Raw genomic sequence first — 9,622 nt, 5'->3', positions numbered from 1 at the left:
GCTTCTCTACAAGATAGAATCTTGTGGAATTAGTGGTAATCTCTGGGGTGGATTGAGAATTGGCTGAATGCCCGTGGGCAGAAAGTTGTAGTCGATCGATTTGGATCTTCTTGGAGATCAGTTACCAGTAATGTCCCGTAGAGTTTGGTACTAGGACCTTGGCTATTTACTATTCTTGTTAATGATTTAGATGTAGGTGTTGGGGGAATGATCCCACAATTTTGTGGATGATACTAAGATATATACAAGTGTTAGGACTGTAGAAGATGCTCATCTATTGCAAGCAGATCTTGATGAGTTGGAGGAATGGACTCGCGTTTGGCAAATTGTGTTTAACTTAAAGAAGTATAGTGTTATGCACTTGGACTGGTTAAATGCTAAATATACATACACCCAACAGTGAACAGAATTAAAGCCAGTGGAGAAAGAAAGAGATCTGGGGGTTATGGTGCATCATTCTCTAAAGGTTCATGACCAATCCCGTGAAGCTTAGTTAAAGCAAACAGGGTTCTAGGTTGTATTCACAGGACAATTCACTATTAAACAAAGCATACCATTTTTTCCTTGTACAGGACCTTGGTTAGGCCTCCAGTTTTGGTCTCCTCATATGGTGGGGGATATTGAGACTTTGGAAAGGGTGCAGAGGAGGGCCACAAGATTAATTCTCAGTTTAAAACATCTTAATTACTCAGATAGGCTCAGGTGCGATTTGATTGAGGTTTATAAATAATGAAGGGACTAGATTGTGTTTATGGGAATCAATTATTTCAACTGGATAGATTAGGGAGAACCAGAGGTCACACTTACTAGTTATGTAAGGACAGAATTAGGTTGGATGGTAAGCAATTCTTGTTTTCGCGGATAATAGTGGACCTGTGGAACAGATTGCTAATTCATGCGGTGAAAGCGGATTCACTGTATTCCTACAAGAGATAACTGGATCTGTTTCTGGCTGGGGTGGAGTTCACCTCATACAAGAGGTAGGTATGCTGTGATACAGATCAGGGGTCGATGTGATCTCCTGGAATAGTTTCAATCGCCTAAAGGGGCCTCAGAGGAATTTTTCAGGTTTTTTCCCCCCTAATTGGTCTGGGTTTGTATCTAGTTTTTCGCCTCTCCCAGGAGATTACGTGGCTCTGGATGGGTGGGGAGTGTCTGTAATGTGATGCACAAAACATCACTACAATATGAGACTGGCTAGATGGACCAATGGGTCTTTTCCTGTCCAGCATTTTTGTATGCTCTTATGTTGATGCATTAGAGTGGCTTTTTAGAAGAGCAACACGGATGGTTCACAGATGTTGGGCTCTAAGTTATCAAGAGAAATTCGCAATTGAACTTGTTTTTATTACATAATAGAAAATTGAGGAGAGATAAGATTCATTTTAAAATACTGAGAGGAATGGATAATGTAGATTCAAGCTGGCTATTTAAATTGGAATTTGAAGGCAGAGCTGCAAGACATAAAATTAAGAAGCCCAAACAAACTTTTGATTAGAGGGAATATTTTTACCACAGAGTTGTGGCTATGTGGAATAGACTCCCAGATAAAGCAGTAAATACAGACTACATTTCAAGTCAGTTAAGCTGCTGTGAACAACATGACATTAAAGTAAGGACACTTAGCAGATTCAGTGCTTGTTACACCCATATTGACTACGGTCACTTTGTGCAGACTCTCCAACTGAACAGCTACACAGCTGTTCAGCCGAAGTCATAACTTTTGAGTTCATGTGGCTCATCACCTGTGATTTTATAAACCTTATGGTTGAAGACTAGTTTCTGCTTTGTTGTATTTTCGTTCATATCACACAAACATTTTGACTTCCTGCCAGGTTCTACGAGTGAAGCGCAAATCAAAGACTGCGGATGAAATCCTCCCAGTTTTGTTTCCTGGTATGTTGATTGGGAGGAGACAGACAGTTGTGTATTCATGATCTGTTTGCTTTGCACAATCAGCTTTTCACTTAAAGGCCCTAACAGCTGACACCAAGAAAATCAATTCCTTAGTGATTTAGCTGATGGCATGTTGATGCATTCATTAAGGTGATGTTCCACCACTTTGGAGAAAATGCACTTGGTCATTATAGTGGCCCAAAGTCTGTTATGGTACAATCCAGAAGGTTGGTAAAAATAAACCAATCTAAACCAATCTCACCCATGGATGCCATGTCCTTCTCCCACCAGTGTAGTTCAATTTTGCTTCACTGGAGAAAGGCAAGACTGGTCTACTGTCAGCTCAGCCCAGTGGTAGCACTCTTGTTTATTTAGAACATTGAATAGTTAAAAGAACCATGGACAGTGTCCCCCATTAGCTCAGCGAGTAGCTGAGCCATACAGATCAAAAAGGTCCCTGGTTTGTTCGTGGACTGTGCTGAATTCACTAATTTCAGCTGAGGTGGCACCAGCACCTCAATTGTCCTCAGCACTTCTAGATTAGGAAGGAGAAAATCAGGTAGCATTCCTCTTACTGATCACTAGCTGAAGATATTGGAAGGCAACGGGTGACTATGAAACTTTATGCCAGAAAGAGGGGAAGGGAGGAAGAAAAATAACTATCTACACACACCAATGTTACTTAAAAACTGGTAATTTGTTTTTCAGTTTGTATCAAAGCTGGAAAGTAAATCACGCCTTGTTAGTTGCCAAATAGAATTTTCCAGTCCTGGCTCCACCTTGTTACTGTATTTATGTAGCACTTGCCAAAAATATAACCAATGAGCACTTCTGTTTTCAAACAATTTAATTCTTCAAACTGAGACTGAGTGAAACCTGTGACATGACAAAAGAAATCTCAGTATCACTCTAAAAAAACAACTTCTGAAGAACCAAATTCTTTACAAATATTATTACAGTGTTGTTTTAACGAAGGACTTTATAACAGCCTAGAAAATATTTGCAAAGCAGGGCTTGTTTAAATCAAAATGCAGTGAGCGAAAAAGAGATAAAAGGCATCTTTGCTAGTTAAAATTGGATCTGAGTTAACATGACTGGCAGGCTAAGATGAAAGGAAATCAGTTCATGCACTATGGTTTTGATGCAGTCCCTCACAACATGAAAGTGATAGTACTTCCTATGTCTTCGACAGGTCTTTTTCCAAGTGTCACTTTTTAAAATATGGGTGCAGTAGATTATGGCAAGCAGATAAATTAAAACTTGGAGACATCAAGAAGCATTCCTTTAAACTCAATGTCAAAATGTATTCCTTGTGGGATTCGGTCCAAACAAAACAGAAACTGCAGTCTGTTAGCATTGTTAGATGCTATACTTCCTGTGAGTTTCTTTTATTGTTGATAATTAGTGCTAATCTCCTTGTATAAATGGAAATTACATCAAACTTTGGCTTCTGCAAAATGGCAGGAAATGAAGGTCTGTACTGGACACTGCCACTTCCTGTCTGTACAGGAAGGCTGCGCAGAAATGATCCTTTCGGGAGCTCTCCGAGCTAAGAAGCCCGCATCTGGATCCTCTTGCACTAAAATCCAAGCAATGTTTGCAGAAATGTGTTATTGGGTTTCAAAACATTTTTAAAACCAGGATATCCCTCCCATGACACAGGAATTTGCAGCAGGAAAAGGGAAAGGTGTCCATCGTTTTACAGCTGAAAAACAGGGAAGTGACTAGAATGGGATTGATTCCCTTCCAATGATTATCACAAAATCCTATGTAGGTGAAGTTTCCAAATTGAAGTGCTGGTCTTTCTCTCTCTCTTTCTCTAAGGAATCTCTCTCTCGTTATTTTGCTCTTGGGGCCTTTCTGTTTTGGGATCATTCTTGTGGTTTTCCTCTCAGGAATCTTTCTTGCTGGTGAGTGTCTCGTTGTTGAATTCCTCACTGCGCACCTTGTTGTGAGGGGCTCTCTGTGTTCGGGTTTTTCTCTCAGGGTCCCCCCCTCTCGCAGCCCCTCTCTCAAAGCTGTATGATCAAGTAGGCCACTGACACTCACCTCCTGGGTTCAGCTTAAAGAATTGCTGTTCAGACAAGTTACTTTATGTCGGCCGGCACCTGTGGAACTGCACTCTTTCTTTGGCAAAGATATTTTAGGCAAAAAACAGAAAATAACTTGATTATCGCTATCTCTGCCATCACATGAGAATGCTATTGATAAAAAATAATAATCATTGCACTTATCACATCAAAACATCCCAAAATACTTCACACAACTAATCACTTTTAGAGTTCAGTGATTACTGTTATGTAATACAGGTGACAGCCATTCTGCACCAGCAGCATCCCACAAACATGCAACGAGATGAATGACCTGTTAATCTGTTTTTTGGTGATCCTGGCTGAGTGAGGAATGTTGGCCAGGGCACCAGGAGAACTCCCAGCTCCTCACTGAATAATCCTATGGGATTGTTAACATCCACCCGAACAGGCAGATAAGTTTTACAGTTCATCTGAAGGATCGATGTTATATTAATGACATTGCAACATGGAGCTCTTGATGATACTGGATCATCACCAGACATTGTGCACAACTGTCATCAACATTTTAAGAGAGAAATAACTTGAATATGTTGTTAGAACAGTAATACCCAATAATTTTGCTTTTCTAAAAGAGGCAGGACACATTGGGCCTGAATTCTAATATTTGGAAGGACATAAACCCAATAGATTTAACTATGTGGGGGGGTGGGTGGGATCAGAACATGAGACTTAGGGAATGAATTTCCCCGTGGGCTCTCCCACTCATCCACTGTAAATTCAGGGGAAGAGCAGCAGAAACCCTGAAAAATGGTGTAAACGGTGCTCAGGCTGTTTTTCCAAGGTTTTCGCAGCTCTTTGCTGAAGTTATGATGGATGTACAGAAGAATCCCTGTGGAAATTCATCCCCTTAGAGATGATATGCTGCTTTTACTATACTTTTAAGTTCTGCCCTAAATTCTGCTGGAAATGAAGGGTCGTGTAAGATGAGTCAACCCTAGCTAAGGTACTACCATGCAAATGATGGATTCACTTCAGGATGACAACATAGCTCCTAAGTTATGACATTTGCACCCTAGGATTTGCCAATCTAACATATGCCTCTATAACATAGTGGTAACTTAGGCCAGCAGCTGAGTAAGACTGATGCTGGTATCTTAAAGGTGATTAACTGTGTTTCATTGTGCTGTTAGGTAAAGGCTCAACAGCATACTTTGGATATTTTTTTGTTAACTCTTTTTTTTGCTCTTTATTGTGGAGGCCCCTAGCTTCATTTGAAAATCTTCCTTGAGACTGTTGTTGAAAATTGGTTCCATCTCCCAGTCCCTTTCTCTCTCTCTGCAGCATCTTTCGTGATTCCAGCTCACGTAAAGGGTCTCCTCTGAGTATGAGCCTCAAAAAAGAGAAACCACTTCTGACCTTTGACCTGTAGCACTTGGCACAAACCATCTGTGAGTGCACCCCATATCCAATAGTGGTAGCTGAGTGAGTTCCCAGGTTTTACTTTGCCTCCTCCTTTTGCTATTCCTCCTCCTGTAGCCTGTGCTTCTTGGGAATTGTGTGCAATGTTTTCCTGAATGACAAAAGAATGCTTGTTATTGTCAGTCACAGACTATTGAATTTGACAGTTATTTGACAATTCTCATTACTTCTCTTATGGAACTCGCAGTGAGGCTTCAGCAGTCAGGCATGCATTGCAGACCGGTTAATTGAAGTCTTCCATGTGCAAGTGTCACTACAGAACATCGCAGCCTTAAACGCAACATTTCCGCCTATACCAGGGCTTCCTCCGCGGTTGTTGGCTCAACATGAGCTTTTGTCCCACTCAGCAATATTTAAGTTTGCAGACCCCGGATTTTGGGTCAGTGTCAGGGCGGTTGAACATGGTGGGAGTCCCGCTGTACCACATTTATGGGGCATGATTTTAGCTGGGAGCCGGGAGCCCATTGCGTGGGGATATTCGCGTGGGGAACCCGGAAGCCAAATGAGTGCGTCGCAATCTGCGATCGCAATTCAATTGAAGATGAGTATTTGTGTTTCCAGGTTTCCCACACGCCAGATTGACAGGCTGGCTGCCTGTCGGAAGGCAAAGGAGCGCGAATCGGAGAGGGGGGGAAAGTGGGAGAGAGAGTTCATGGGCTGTGGAGCAAATTGAAGAGGGGGGAATGGGGGGACGTGGACGACATCGAAAGAGCTTTGAAGATCGGGTGTCTAGCATCAGGTAGGCCTTGAAGATTTGGGTGGGGAGGAGGTGGCCGATCGTGGGGTTCCTGTCGCGCCAGGTGAGCTGGTTGGGCCTGGAAGAAGCAATTATGTCTTACTTTTTGGATGTAGTTTTAATGGGGGGGGGGGGGGGGGTATGATGAGGTTAGAATGTGCTGCTTGTTGTGCGTGGAATTTGTTTCTGAAAAAAATTAAAGAGAAACCATTCCTTTTACAAGATCACTATCTCTGCGTTTGTTCATTTGTCTTTTTAGCATCTTGCTGATCATCTGTATCTCAAGAATTTACTAATGAATGACAGCTTTGTCTCCATGACTAGCATCTTCAGCTGGATACGTGTGTAATTACATAATCTAATCTTAAACACTACGGCTCGATATTAACACCCCCAAGATGGGTGGGAGAGGGTTGGGGTGGGGGGGGGAGAGGAATTAAAGACTTAAATATGGGGAATTCGTCACCAACACGCCGCGGACACACCCACCGCTTTTTTTACGATGGTGGATAGCGTGGCATCCGAGTGTCCCGCTGTGGAGAGGTGGGACACTTCATTAACATATTTAAATCAGGCTCTCACAGTGCAATTGGGAGCCCGAATTAAAATTCACTGCTGCTATGCGAGTTTCCCAGGGTTTGGGAAATCTGGCAGTGAAAGGGAGGTGGGAGCTGCCGGCTCCACAAGGTAAGTGCCTCTTTCAGCACTCCTTGTGAGCCAGGAGAAGCAGGAGTGCTCCCCCCGGCCCCTCAAGGAAGCCTTCGGCGTCCCCCCGGCAAACGCAGCCTCTCTCCTCCCCTTGCCGCGTTCGCTGACCTCCCCCCTCCAACTCCGAAGACTTTTCTCTCCCTCGAGCCCCGATGGCCTCTCTCTCGTTTGAGCCCCAATGGCATCTCTCTCCACCCAGTCCCGATGACCTCTCTCTCCACCCAGCCCTGATGGCCTCACTCGCCACCCAGCCCCGATGGCCTCTCTCTCCACCCAACCCCAATGGCATCTCTCTCCGCCCAGCCCCGATGGCCTCACTCGCCACCCAGCCCAGATGACCTCTCTCGCCACCCAGCCCCGATGGCCTCTCTCGCCACCCAGCCCCGATGGCCTCTCTCGCCACCCAGCCCCGATGGCCTCTCTCTCCAGCCAGCCCCGATGGCCTCTCTCTCCAGCCAACCCCGATGGCCTCTCTCTCCAGCCAGCCCCGATGGCCTCGCTCTCCCTACAGCCCCAATTTCCAATCTCCCCCCCACCATGATGGCTGACGTTCATGCCCTCACGTCACGATGACCTATCTCCCCCTTACTGATAACTGGGGATCATCCCCAAGGGTCCTTGGCTGCGGCCTCCTGCCACTGGCTTTCCCTTCCGGCCGCTGTCAATTTGGCTGGCTGCCAGGCCTAGCCAGATTCTTCAGCCATTTTTGGCCCCCCTTGCACACTTCCCACCTCCCCATAAATATCGGGGCCTACGTTACCAAATTCACCTTTTACCAAGCCACACAGTTCTTTTCACTTCAGTCACTTGCACCTGACTTTAGGTATGGTTCTACTGCTATGAACATATGAACAATGACAAACAGGAAAAGAACCATTGGTCCATCCAGCCTGTTCCACACAATCTAATCCCTTCATCATCTTATAAATTTCGATCAGATCACTGCTAAGTCCACGCGATTCTACAGTAGAAGTTGAATAAGGAAAACTTATAGCAAGAGTTAGGGAAGAGATATAGTTCCATTCTGAAATCTATCTTGCAATTTTATAAACCTGGTACTGCACCTGAGTTTAATATTTTTTTATCTAACGGTATTTATCAAGATACCCATTGTGCAAATGTGAATCTATCTATATAATAAAAAAAAGTTTTACGTCTATACGAATGTAGAGTTCCTATTTGCTTTCTGATTGACCCAATACCAACCAACCAGAATGCAAAATTAAAATGATAACATAGCCATTACAGTAACCACTGTGCACAGATGTGCAATGCAGCATCTTAAATTCGAAACAGATGTATATCCTTATCCAAACAGGAAATGGAACAGTAGCAGCAGTACATGAGCATTAAGCCGTTCTTAGTGGTATTTTGATAAGGATGAGAAACCAACAATTCTTCTACAATTTTTGTGTGCACTGTCCTCGAGCCCATCAGTCACTGACCAATGCTCAGCCTTCACACTCCAGGCTCTGCACCACTTGTGAGCAACACCACAGGAGATCAACCAGCACTATATGTTTTATTATTACAGATTTTATTACAGATACTTAGGAGTAAGTTAAAGGCTATAACTCAATCATGGCTTCAAATAATATTTGTGTACTCTCAGGCTTTCGTTATGATACCAGTTCCCTGCCAGCCAAGTTATACCGTATAAAATTATTCCGATGCTCTTCTGGCCAGCGTCCCATCTTCTACCCTCCGTAAACTTGAACTCATCCAAAACTCTGCTGCCCGTATCCTAACTCGCACCAAAACCCGTTCACCCATCACCGCTGTGCTCGCTGACCTACATTGGCTCCCAGTCTAGCAACACCTTGAATTCTCATCCTTGTGTTCAAATCCCTCCAAGGCCTCGCCCCTCCCTATTTCTGTAACCTCCTCCAGCCCTACAACCCTGAGAGATCTCTGCGCTCCTCCAATCCTGGCCTCTTGTGCATCCCTGATTTCATCCGCCCCCAGCATTGGCAGCTGTGCCTCCAGCTATCTGGGCCCTAAGTTCTGGAATTCCCTCCCTAAACCTCTCCACCTCTTTCTCCTCCTTTAAGACACTCTGTAAAACCTACCTATTTGACAAAGCTTTTGGTCACCTGTCCTAATATGTCTTCATATGGCTCGGTGTCAGATTTTATCTGATAATGCTCCTGTGAAGCGCCTCGGGAAATTTTACTACAGTAAAGGCACTATATAAATGCAAGTTGTTGTTGTTGTTACACGGTGTTAAAGTATACCTGACAAATGAAATAGCAAGGGATATGGGCCAAGTGCAGGCAATTGGGACTAGCTTAGTGGTATAAACTGGGCGACATGGACATGTTGGGCCGAAGGGCCTGTTTCCATGTTGTAACTTCTATGATTCTATGATTCTAATGCATTCCCATTTTCTGGACTGTCGTCTGCATATTGCGACAAGCAATGTTCATTGTTCACTTACATTTTACAGGAAACAATATGAAGTGTCTGACAGTAGGAAAGATGGTAGACAGAAGAATAACAAAACTGTGCTTTCATTCAGAACAACAGCAATAAAATATTTCCTGCGGTTTTATTCTTGTAGGAACAGCTGATCTTTTACTAGTTCCTACTTGACACAGATTAGTATCTACTCTTTAGCTAATTACACCCGCAGGGTTTGGCTGCCACCCCTTCACTGCATCCTGCGTTTAATACCACCCGAATGATTCTGCAAATGATTTGTGACCTCAAAGTCACAATAGATGGAAAGAAATGTATACACATACTGCAATAAATAATTATTTTAGCTTGA

This window comes from Heptranchias perlo, chromosome 5 (assembly GCF_035084215.1).
Source record: "Heptranchias perlo isolate sHepPer1 chromosome 5, sHepPer1.hap1, whole genome shotgun sequence".
Classification (NCBI taxonomy): domain Eukaryota; kingdom Metazoa; phylum Chordata; class Chondrichthyes; order Hexanchiformes; family Hexanchidae; genus Heptranchias; species Heptranchias perlo.
The sequence above is the reverse complement of the archived record's forward strand: the minus strand, read 5'-3'. Positions refer to the sequence as shown.